The following is a 12,121-nucleotide window of genomic DNA, read 5'->3' as shown; positions in this document are numbered from 1 at the left end:
ATCAATTACATAGTAAAAATGTGTCCTTCCCCTAAAGTGATAGCCAAACATCTATCTATAATATAACTTGTAGAAAATACATATGCATATATAAACACAATGCATAGTGTAGAAGTGGATGTGTCTTCAGGTTTTAGAGTAACATGCTCATTTAAGCCAGGAGGCTGTGTCCTCAGCATTGGAGTTCACTCTAGATTTTTTATGTATTATTTGAAGTGCTTTGGAGTGTACATTACTTATCTGCTGGCTTTTTGTTGGTTTCTACTATCAAGTATATCTTGACAAACATTAACATATCAGTAACTAGGAAAATAAAACAACGCTGCCACAAATTTGCTAAATTTGCTACTAAGTCACCAGTTCAACTCATCATTGATTTGCCCTCAAAAAATTACCTCAAACTATCACAGTTAAAAGTATCTCATACTATAATCTTCATTCCAGACAGATGCCCCTTTCTTAATTCTTTACCATGACAGTATTTAAATTAAGACCTGTTATTCTGCAGATACAAATATTTTGAGAAAATAAGTATCCCATGATAGCTCTGATGACTCCATATATTCCACATACGTTTCAGACATGTGGAACTCTGTTCCCCCTACAATCAGGAAAATATCATTATTCAGTTTCCTTAATGAAAAATTAAATGATCTTTTATTTAATTTTTGGCTCTTTTCCTGTGCCTGTACTCCAAGGCAACATCAGTACCCTGGATTTACTAATCTTCCATGAGGACTAGTTTAATCCTGCATGGAAGTGGATATTTAGGAGCAGGACGGCAGTAAACCATGCATATTAATGAAGGCACACTGCCTGATCTCCAAATACTACAAGGAGCATGTAAGAGTGCAGGGGGCATGTCTGAGAGCAGAGCTTTCAGAATATACATGCCCCCACAATGAAGAACAGCAGAAAGGCCGAAAGAATGAGTGAGACTGCTCATAAGTATCTGCATACCCCCAGCAATATCCCCCTACATGTATAACAGCAATAGTAAATACAAAGAAAATAAACATACCATTTATTTTTTTATAAATCCGATTAAAGCTACCCGTAGGTGCACAGGTTTGCCCATTGCTTAGCTACTGTTAATGCAGCATAAATGGCTGAAGAGGATAACAAGGAAGATATATGAAAATGAAGCAGTATAGCAATAGTGTAGTGGGCAGAACATTCTCTTTATGAGCAGGCATTCCCGGTTCGAGTCCCACAGCAACACATTCCATTTTCCATGCCAAATCGTGTTATGACCAATATTTTGGTTGCATAACCAACTAAATAACATATATTTGTGAACTTGAGTATTGCATTAAATGCAGATGTGGAATGTCAGTGTCATATTGTTGCAAAGTCCACAGATAATCACATGTGCCCCATACAGTATATGTACACAGGAATCATGGACACAAATGGAAGGTAAAATGTGTAATGAATGGAGTTATCTCCATAGAGCTTCCAATTCCCCCACCTTCCTAAGAACCATTAGAAATTACTGTCTAAATCAGTGAAGTTGTAAATGGGAGTAAGCACTAGTAAGCAAGTGTAGGCACTATTAAGCAGTAGTAAGCATATGTAAGCACTAGTAAGCAGGATTAAGCCCATTTGCATGGGGTAAGCAATGCGCCCACAGGTTAAGCAATACTGAAGCTAACTCTCTGTAAGCATATTTAACCAGAGGTTAGCATTGCTTACCCTCACGCAAACCCAGGCAAACCCTCTTACAACTGCTTAAAAGTGCCTTAATCACTCTGTATCCAATGGTCCTTGTTCTATCCAGCAAGAAAATAAACTGCCTTGCAGGTCTTGAACCCAGGACCCTATACACTATAGTCACAGTAGTTAACTACCCAGCCATCACAGCAGTACATAAGAATGAGGTATCACCAAGGAAATCCTCACTATAGTAAAATCAAACTGAACATGTGAAAGGAATCAGTATACAGTCAAATGTTCTATAACCCACTACATAACAAAAATATGTGATCTGGAGTATTGAAGTAATCCCAGATGTGAGGTGTAAATGTAATAGAGTGTTGAAGTCCCCTGCTAAACACAAGGACCCCATACAGTATACGTACATATGAATCATGGATACCAGACATATATATATAAGATGTAATCTATATAAATAAAAATGTAAATGTTCGCTTGTTCAAAATCTTAAATCTCCGAAAGTTCTTCACCGATTGCTTTGAAATTTTCACACAATGTTGCATTCGAATACACACATGTTTTTATATACCTACTATTATATAGATGTCACTCTTTGCATTCAAATACGCATGTGTTTTATATACCTACTATGGATTCTATATATTTGTATACAAATATGCAATTTTATATGTTTTTGTTATAACTTTCTTACTTCTTTTTCAGTGCAATCAATCTGCTTTAGTTCATCCAAATAATGCCTCGCAGAAGATCAAACTTAGGTCGTCATACTCGCGGAGCGGAAGCAGTGCGACGAGTAATTGCAAATCAAACTGAGGAATGAGCAAAACAGACAAAGAATGGCTCAAATATGTGCCAAGGAAGCAGCAGAGTGACGTGCAGCCAGACTTGAGGATGCACGGTTGCGAGCACGGCAATCGTGTTCTGCAGCTTCAGATCTGCTTCGTTCTCCTCAATCGACACCAGCGGACGAAATAAATGCTTGCCTGAAATACTCTACTTTGTGGCGACACATAAAGACATTAAAATTAACTACAAATATGCATGTCCAGCTGCAAAACGATCAATCAGCTGAGATATTCTCACATCAATTGCTGGAAATTGGGAACGGAAAGGTGCCAGTTGATCTGACCTCAGGACGATTTTCATTGCCTCATAACTTCTGCAGTTTTGTGACATCAAAAGAAGAATTGGTTGAAAAAGTATTTCCCAATATTCAAACCAATTATAAGAATCACAATTGGCTGACTGAACAAGCTATTCTTGCGGCCAAGAACAAAGACGTCTGCGAACTTAACAATATTATTCAGTCTAACATTCAAATCGAGGCAGTCACATACAAGTCCGTCGACACTGTTGTGGAAGCAGATGAAGCGGTTAATTATCCAACAGAATTTTTGAATTCACTCAATCTGCCAGGGATACCACCGCACATACTGCAATTGAAAATCGGTGTGCCAATTATCATGTTGCAAAATATCAACCAGCCAAAGCTTTGCAAATGCACGCGGCTTGCAGTAAAAAAATTAATGAGCAATGTCATAGAAGCAGCAATCTTGACAGGACCTTTCAAAGGTGAAGATGCCCTCATTCCTCGCATTCCTATGATTCCAACAGATATGCCATTTCAATTTAAGAGATTGCAATTCCCAATTCGATTGGCATTTGCAATCACCATCAACAAAGCTCAGGGCTAATCTTTAGAATTGTGCGGTTTAGATCTACACACAGATTGCTTCTCACATGGACAATTATATGTTGCATGTTCTAGAGTCGGCAAACCAGACAATCTCTATATCTGCACAGACAATGGAACAACAAAAAATATTGTATACCCACAAGCATTGTGAAATTAAACATATTAGAAATGTGCGCTTTCTCTTTTCTTTCTTTTCCATTTAACCAGACTGAGCCACAGCAACGCATGGCTAGGTACAGCTAGTGAATAATAAATCAATGCCAAAAGCAAATATAATGCAAAGTCAAATTTAAGCAATGCTAACCATTGCACAGGCCAGCTTAGGAGGTGTAAGCAATGTTTAGGCAATATACCCAGTGGTATACCCCTTTAAACTATGCCAACCTTAGGTAAGCAGGTTTGCCCATATCTTAGCCTTTTCAATACTGGCCAATCACAGCAAAGTGCAGTAATTTGGCCCTACTTAAACCCAAGAGGCAGGAATACATCTCATAACTGGTTGTACCTTCCCCTTGCTGGCACCATGGCAGAAAGGGGAGAGGAAGTGCACTTCTGGGTGCAACGGTGGGACATCCAGGAGTCCAGAGTCATGGCAGGACTCCTTGTCAAACACCATGAGCAGAGACTGCTGCAGGGCCAGTACCAGGGTTCCTAATATAAGGTGGAAGCCTGAGTCCATCTTGCCCATGACCTCACGAGTGTCACTGGTATACCTCGAACTGGTAAGCAGGTCAGGCATCACTATGCTGACCTGAAGTGATGTAAGCGGGACCTCTTCGAGCAGTGAATCTAAGAGGCTAGGATGGCATGAGCTGTCCCAGCTGTGTGTATCACTCCACTACATGTGTAATAATTGCTAGCTCATATATATTATGGATAGGTATGGCAAAATATTCCTCTTATGTCCTTCACAGCAGCAAGTGAGCGGGCCGAGAACTAGGAAGCCCATGGCTGTTGCCTGGAGAGGTTGCGATGTGAGGCAGGTCAGTAATGCATGTACTGTCATAGGAAATAAATCTAAAAGCATTAGTAAGGTAATTGCCAGTACGAAACCTGTATTGTTTAAGGCAAGTACAGCATATGTACAGAATATGGCAGGAAGATTCTCATATAGTTTGTATGTAAATAAAAGTATAATAGCCTGACAGTAAAGGTCTAACTGCTGGACTGCATGTGCATACTCTGGTATCATATGGTGATATAGATTTGCAATCACTTAATAGTACTGCTGTATTAAGCACAGTTACCCATACTGTGCAACATAAATAAAATGTGTAGGAATGTCTGTATATGACTGGTGTAATTCCCAGAGAAAACAGTGAAAAGGCTGACAACAAAATCCAAATAGCACACGCAACTGAGATGTGAACTGTTGTATTTTTAGCACACAGAACCATGGTTCGAATCCTGGCAGTGGTAGTAATCTGCATACAGAATTATACCCCACAACTGTAAAGATATATCCAGAATGTCAAGTAAAGTGGCCCATATCTGTTGCCTGTCACCCTGTCCCCCTGGGAAATCAGTGGGATGATCCCAGATGAATAGGCAGCAAACAGGAAATACAACTGATTGACACACATCTATGAGAACAAAGCTGGCATACTAACAACTCCCCAAAATCTTATGAGAGCAATAAGCCACATATGTCCCATTTACACCCCCATGTTGTCAAGCTGTGACCAGAGTGTGTACAGTAACAGAGTGAGATTTATGTGCATGATAGTAATGTGGAATCTGGTACTGTGTGTGGCAACATTTAGGTAGAGCTAACAAACATTTCTCCCACAGGTCTGTCAGATACGAACACTGTGCCCAGAAATGAAAGAATGATACCCTGTACTGGTACTGTTTACTTTGGCATTGTATAGCATTGTGACTGATGCAGTTGCTCTGAGTAATAAGGTATTATTCATCACTATCACCCACACTGTCCTACAAAATATAACTGTCTAGGAAGTCCTGTATAAGAATGTTGTAATACAAGGTCAGAATGTAAAACCACAGGAGAATTATAAGACAAAAAGCAGATAGGAGATATACAGCAATATCTCTATAGCACGCACAACTGTGATGGACAGTGTTTTAGTTTTAGCAGACACAGCCATAGTCTGAATCCTGGGAGTGGAAGTAGGCTGCATACAGAATCATACCCCACAACTGCACAGATAAGACCAGAATGTCCAGTATATGGGGCCATATCTGCTGCCTGTCACCCTGTGCAGCTGGGAAATCAGTGGGATGATCCCAGATGTTTAAACAGCAAACAGGGAATACAACTGATTGTCACACATCTATGAGAACAAACCTGTCACTTTAGCAACTACCGAAACAGTTATGAGAGTAATAAGCCAAGTATATCCTAGCTACACCCCCATGTTGTCAAGCTATGACCAGAGTGTGTACAGTAACAGAGTGAGATGTATGTGCATAATACTAATGTGTAATCTGGTACTTTGTGTGGCAACATTCAGGTAGTGCTAACAAACATTGCTCCCACAGGTACGTCAGATATGAACACTGTGCCTAGAAATAAAAAGCTTGATACCCTTTACTGGTACTGTTTACTCTGATATTGTATGGAATTGTGAGTGTTGCAGTTGCTCTGAATAATAAAGTATCACTGATCACTATCACCCACACTGTGCTACATAATATAACTGTATAGGAAAGCCTGCATAAGAGTGTTGTAAGTCACTAAAGGTTGAAGAGGGCAATAGTCTAGATATGTCCCGGTTCACCTGCATGTGGTCAAGACATGGCCAGAGTCTGTGCAGAAAGAGATGGACAGGTATGTGCACAACATCAACCTGGAATCTGGGAGTATGTGTAGAAACAGTTAGTTTTAACAAACATTTCCTCCATAGGTATACCAGGTAAGAGGTGCATACTGCAGGTAAAACCAGTTCATGTATAAAGATGACAACAACCATATCACTGTCCAAACTAAGGCAATAGGGTAGTGTAGTAATACTTGTAAGGTACAGATAATAGCACTGACTAGGAAAGTAATGCGAATTACAGGAATATACTGCTTGTTAATTGACATCTTTCTCCCCCCCATATCTCCAACAATAAACAAAATACCCACCTCAACCGGTATGTGATGACATCACTGTTCTGTTGGGACATATGTCCTATTGGTTGACAATTATTTAAATCTGTTTCCATGGATGTGCTGTTAAATTATTCCAACATTGGTGGCATGTTGCCATCAATGTACCTGCATGCTGTTGTTATTACCACTGTGGTCTCAAATATGCATATGTTACGTTTGCTATGCAAATGTTCCATATCTGGTGTCTGGGTTAATGGGAACATCTATGCATGCTGTTATACCTAACCCTGGAATGTGTTGACTATTACCCACATATGTTGATACACCATAAACACCAAAGCACGTATGGGAATGCGGATCCCAGCGGACCCACCTGTACCACCTCAGCTGGCCATAGCATTGGGCACCAGCACGTCTGGGGCCCAACTCGGGACCTACTCATCCATTGGTCCTGCACCATTTTCGGGTGGAACCACTTCAGACGATGGGGTTCGCCCCCCCGAGAGTGGGCGTGGACAGGAAGCTGTCACCCATCACCAGGTCCAGGTCATGGTGCGTAGCGAGCTCGATCAGCAGTTTGGAGATCTTCTATGCCAGCTCGAGGGCCACATGTCACAACAAGAGGGTTGGCCTGGCTCTTCGACTCAGCCACCAGCACAGCCACCTTCGGGACCATGAAGGTGCTGTGGTGACTGCCCATTGGTGGGGATCTCAGGCCTACTTTTTCCACTAGTGGGCTCATGGGCTTCCGATTTCCCAACATCCCCTCCCCATCAAGGTGTTTACCCCCCACATCTGTCATATTCTGCCCCTGTATGTGTCTTGCTTGTCTTGTCTGCTAACCTATCCAACCTACCTCCCCAAATACACCTACTATCCCTTCCCAACATCCCACTTTCACCTGAAAAAAAAAAGGCAATCTGTTCCCAAAAAAAATCTCGCCCCATACATAGCTGTCCATTTTGCACACATGTCCACTGGACACATGTAATCAGGTCTAATTGGCATCATAACATATTATTGTTGTTCTCACCCCTCTCTTAGAGGTTTGAGTGTCCAAATCTACTTCCAAATTCAGTGTATATGCACAGCTGTTGATGCAGAAGAAATGGGCAGCTATCGACCTTCCGTACACCCTTCCTTCACATCCGTAGCTATTTTCCCTACTGTCTTTCCCTCTTTGTGCCCCTTTTTCACAACTTTCCTATCAACCCTTTTTCTTTTCTTTTAAAGAAATTAGCGCAGAGGTAAGTGGGATTAAGCACTTTTAAGCAGCTGTAAGCGGGTTTAAGCTTGTTTGCACAGGGGTAAGCAATGCCTACATAGGTTAAGCAACTCAGAAGCTAAATCAGTATAAGAAACTATAACAGAAAGTTAGCAGTTATTACCTCCGCGCAAACTCCTGCAAACCTGCTTACAACTGCTTAAAAGTGCCTTAATCACTCTGTATCCAATGGCCCTTGTTCTGCCCAGCAACAAAATAAACAGCCTCTGCAAGGCTCGAACCCAGGACACTGCACACCATAGCCAAAGTGATTTTCCACTAAGCCATGTCAAATTTACATAGCCCTGATGTTTTCACAAACATATCATCCAGCCCAGTCATTCAGCAGTACAGGAAATGTATTTAAACATGTAGATGTATGTGTGTGTGTACATATATTAATATCTATATATATACATATATATATATATATATATATATATATATATATATATATATATATATAAAAACATACATACATACATACATACATATGCATACGTCTATAGATATATATGTCGACATCTATATGTCTATATATGTATATACAGCGAGATATATATATATATATATATATATATATATATATATATATATATACATCTATATAGGTATATACAGACATACATCTGTAGATAAAAATGGGAACATAAAAACATATATGTCTACATGCATCGTTAATGGGGTTGAGGGGGCCCAAACAACATATGTCTTGTACGAATAGGTACCCCCCCACAGCCAAACATATCTGCCCTGCAATACACTACCAACTGTTGCAGATACCATAGCCAGGACCTGACACAACATGGGCACAAGATGTTAACAGTACTCCATCCCACCTGTATGATCTCAGGCCGGTATCAGTAACATATCATGCAGTACAGTCTGGCTACCATAGGGAATGTACAATGTGGAAGCAAACAACATCCCTAGGATACATATACACAGACACATATATGCATATATATATATATATATATATATATTATATATATATATATATATATATATGTAACTACACATACACACACAGAGATATGTAGATACATATGTAGAAGGTGCACACAATACGGAACAGCCACTATGGCTACAGTTACCACCTTACCAACTGGACATTGCATGAGCCACCCATACGAATGATAATAACTGCCTGCAACATATACCCACAGAGAGGTCAAAGGATATAACACCACACACAGGTTTTCATACATGGGAAAGCTTTATTTGTATACTATTACAGTTGTATATGCCATGTCATATAGCTGTTTAGACACTAACATCCAAATAAACAGAGTAATGCAAGTGTGAAGCAGTTATACTAATACAGTAGTCTGGAAAGGTTTACAAATGTTGCTGTCCAGGCATAGGCCTTAAAGTAGTACAATAGTAAAGACAGACTGGGCCACAGGATACCAAACAATCAACATTAAGTAATGTAGATGTATAGTCCAGCAGCCTCTATCTACACTCTGTATACAATCCCTAGTGGGTAAAGACCTCAGTTGACACAATGGGATGTATCTGTTACATAACAAGGCATAACTGACACCATCACAATCACACTGACAAACAGAACAGTCTGTATGTCAGGAGGCAGTAGGCCTGCATTTACCCAAGGTGAATTGTATGGTAATGTACTTCCAGATACCTTAAGGCAGCTTACCCCTGTTACCTCCACATGTTGTAACAGCCTAGGTTAGTTATGGTGCAACCCCCCGCCCCAGACTCAATAATACAGGGCAATGAACCCAGGACCCTGTATAGTATTGTCACAACACTTAATCACTATGCCATGACCACTGTGAAGACAGCTGGTGTTTTATCAATATATTTGTCAATACACATATTGAGTAGTATTCAACAATTGCCTTTACTTCCACAATTGTGTAGTACTTGTTATTAATATGACTGTTGTATCACATATGTTGTTTTATCATAATGTACACATAGCAGATACATATGGTGAGATACATCTGGGAGGGTATACACAACTGTGAGGTTTACACATGATAGGAATATGGATCTATAGATATAATAGGTCGATATATGTCTACATGTACATACACATGTATACTCATACATATGTCTGTATACACATCTGTATAGTGCAACATATATATGGCCATGTGTATAGCTCGTCGCATGTATGTGTATATATATATATATATATATATATATATATATATATATCGATATGTATATATATATATATATATATATATATATATATATATATATATATCTATATCTATATCTATCTATATCTATCTATATATATATATATATATATATATATATATATATATATATGTATGCACATCCTATGTGTACATATATGCCTATATATGTGGGTATATATGTAGATATCTATAACTATGTGTGCATACATATCTATTCTGATATACCTATTACTGTCAATATATATGTAGATAGCCATACGTATATGTGAATATGTATCTCTATCTGTATATGTGTAGACATATATTGCTCTCTATATGTATATATTTGAGTGTTTATATGTATATATGTACATATACATATCCATCTATGCATGTCGATATGTATATGTGTATATATCTATACAGATAAATGGATAATTATATATACATATATGTTCACCATATGTCCTGAACATGGAGTGGAGCCCTACCTCAGCCCCAATAGTCCCAACCTCTTAGTGCAAAGGGATGTCAGGTATGTTTTGCAGGTATAATTGTAGATTATTGCTACTGTAATAGTATTCTCTTCACAGACATGTTGTGTGTGGGAGGTCACATCTGCTTTTAACATGTGCGCCATTGGCTACTGACAGACATCTTAAGGACATCATAGTACAGTACCACTGCTAGCATAGTAATGCTCCTGTGGACTTCAACAGAGATATGGCCAATAAATGTGGACAGTCTGACACACTCTGGTCAGTCCAGAGGTATACATAAAACCCCTTAATGCAAGACATGTGGACCAAGCCTGACAATGTGGATGTTAACAGCTATGTAGATGGGTATATCATGTAAATACTGGTATACATTTGCCCCCACAGGTTATGCATTCACACACCCCTGTCTGTCCTGACACATAATAACTGCTGGTACAGAGGTGCCATGGCCACATACTATCCACTAGTTAGTGACATACATCTATACAGCATCCCACTGCTTTGTCTGACATACATGACTGTTATGGTGGCCTGGCAGCAGTACATCTGGCAAGCATCTGGACATAACATCTCACTGGATAAGTACACTAAGCTGCTAGGCATGTAACAAAGCACTATGCAGGCTACAGGCAGACTGCCACAACACTGACCTACATTTCCTATTTGGGAATACACAGGTACCTGCATATATGGCAGGGCCTACAGGCATGTCACAGCACAGAGTAACAGACACCTGTGTGAAAGTGCATAACCACGACCAATGTGAACAAAGCCACAGCCTCATATGGTAAGTTAGCGTAATATTACAGTATATGGACTATCTGATCAACACCATCCTCATATGTGCCTCTCACACACTAACCATACATATACTGGGCCACTACACAGTGTGGTACGAAGCCTGTCTGTGGTATGGGACATGTGTGTGTTTGGCCCTACAAACATGTAAGTCGAGAAGGTAACATACAGTGGAGCAGCATGTAACATCAGATAGAACAGGACCAAGAACAATGACATCTACCACAGTCTGTACACAAGCCAAGGTACATATTCATAATGCACACACTGTCGACAATCACCATAAGTACACAGACCTCGGTACTGTTCACACAACCACAGAATGCCCAGGCTATGTCCTCAAATCTAACCCCTGCTATACATAACATGTGTAGCAGTCTGATATCTCACTGGCTTGTTATAAGATATGATGTCACTAAATATGGTGTACAGAACATATGCACCTCTTACTGCATGACATATGTACAAAGGTTGATGGAGTTGTGGCTGGAGGCACAAACTCAGGGCCAATATTGACATGTTGCTGTGATAACCTGATACATTTACTGTTGTAACAGGGTTTGTTACAACATATGTCCTATGAGGGATATGAAGTCAGTATCTCTCATGACTGTCACCATGTACTAACTGCAATCCTCACACTATGCTTCTGCAGTTCACAGATAGGTGCTCTGTGGGTAAGACAAAAAAACATAAGGCACCACTCACTGCCCAGTCTGCAGATAATTCTACAGATGGGAGCTTCCTCATAAACATAGCACTGACATGACAGGTATTAGAACATGTAGGACAACCATATCCACACACACCCTGTTAAATCAACATTACTCCAAATGCGTATAGCAGCAATTACAGTCTGTAGTCAAGTCAGGCACATCCCACTCCTGTGTGTTGGCCTGTTTCCACAGTGTATGTTTTCAGAGGTAAATCCCCAATCCATCTGTGATGCTTTGCGAAACAACAGATCTT

Source organism: Protopterus annectens, chromosome 5.part0, assembly GCF_019279795.1.
Source record: "Protopterus annectens isolate FY-2018-M chromosome 5.part0, PAN1.0, whole genome shotgun sequence".
Lineage (NCBI taxonomy): Eukaryota > Metazoa > Chordata > Ceratodontiformes > Protopteridae > Protopterus > Protopterus annectens.
Note: the sequence above shows the minus strand (reverse complement) of the source record.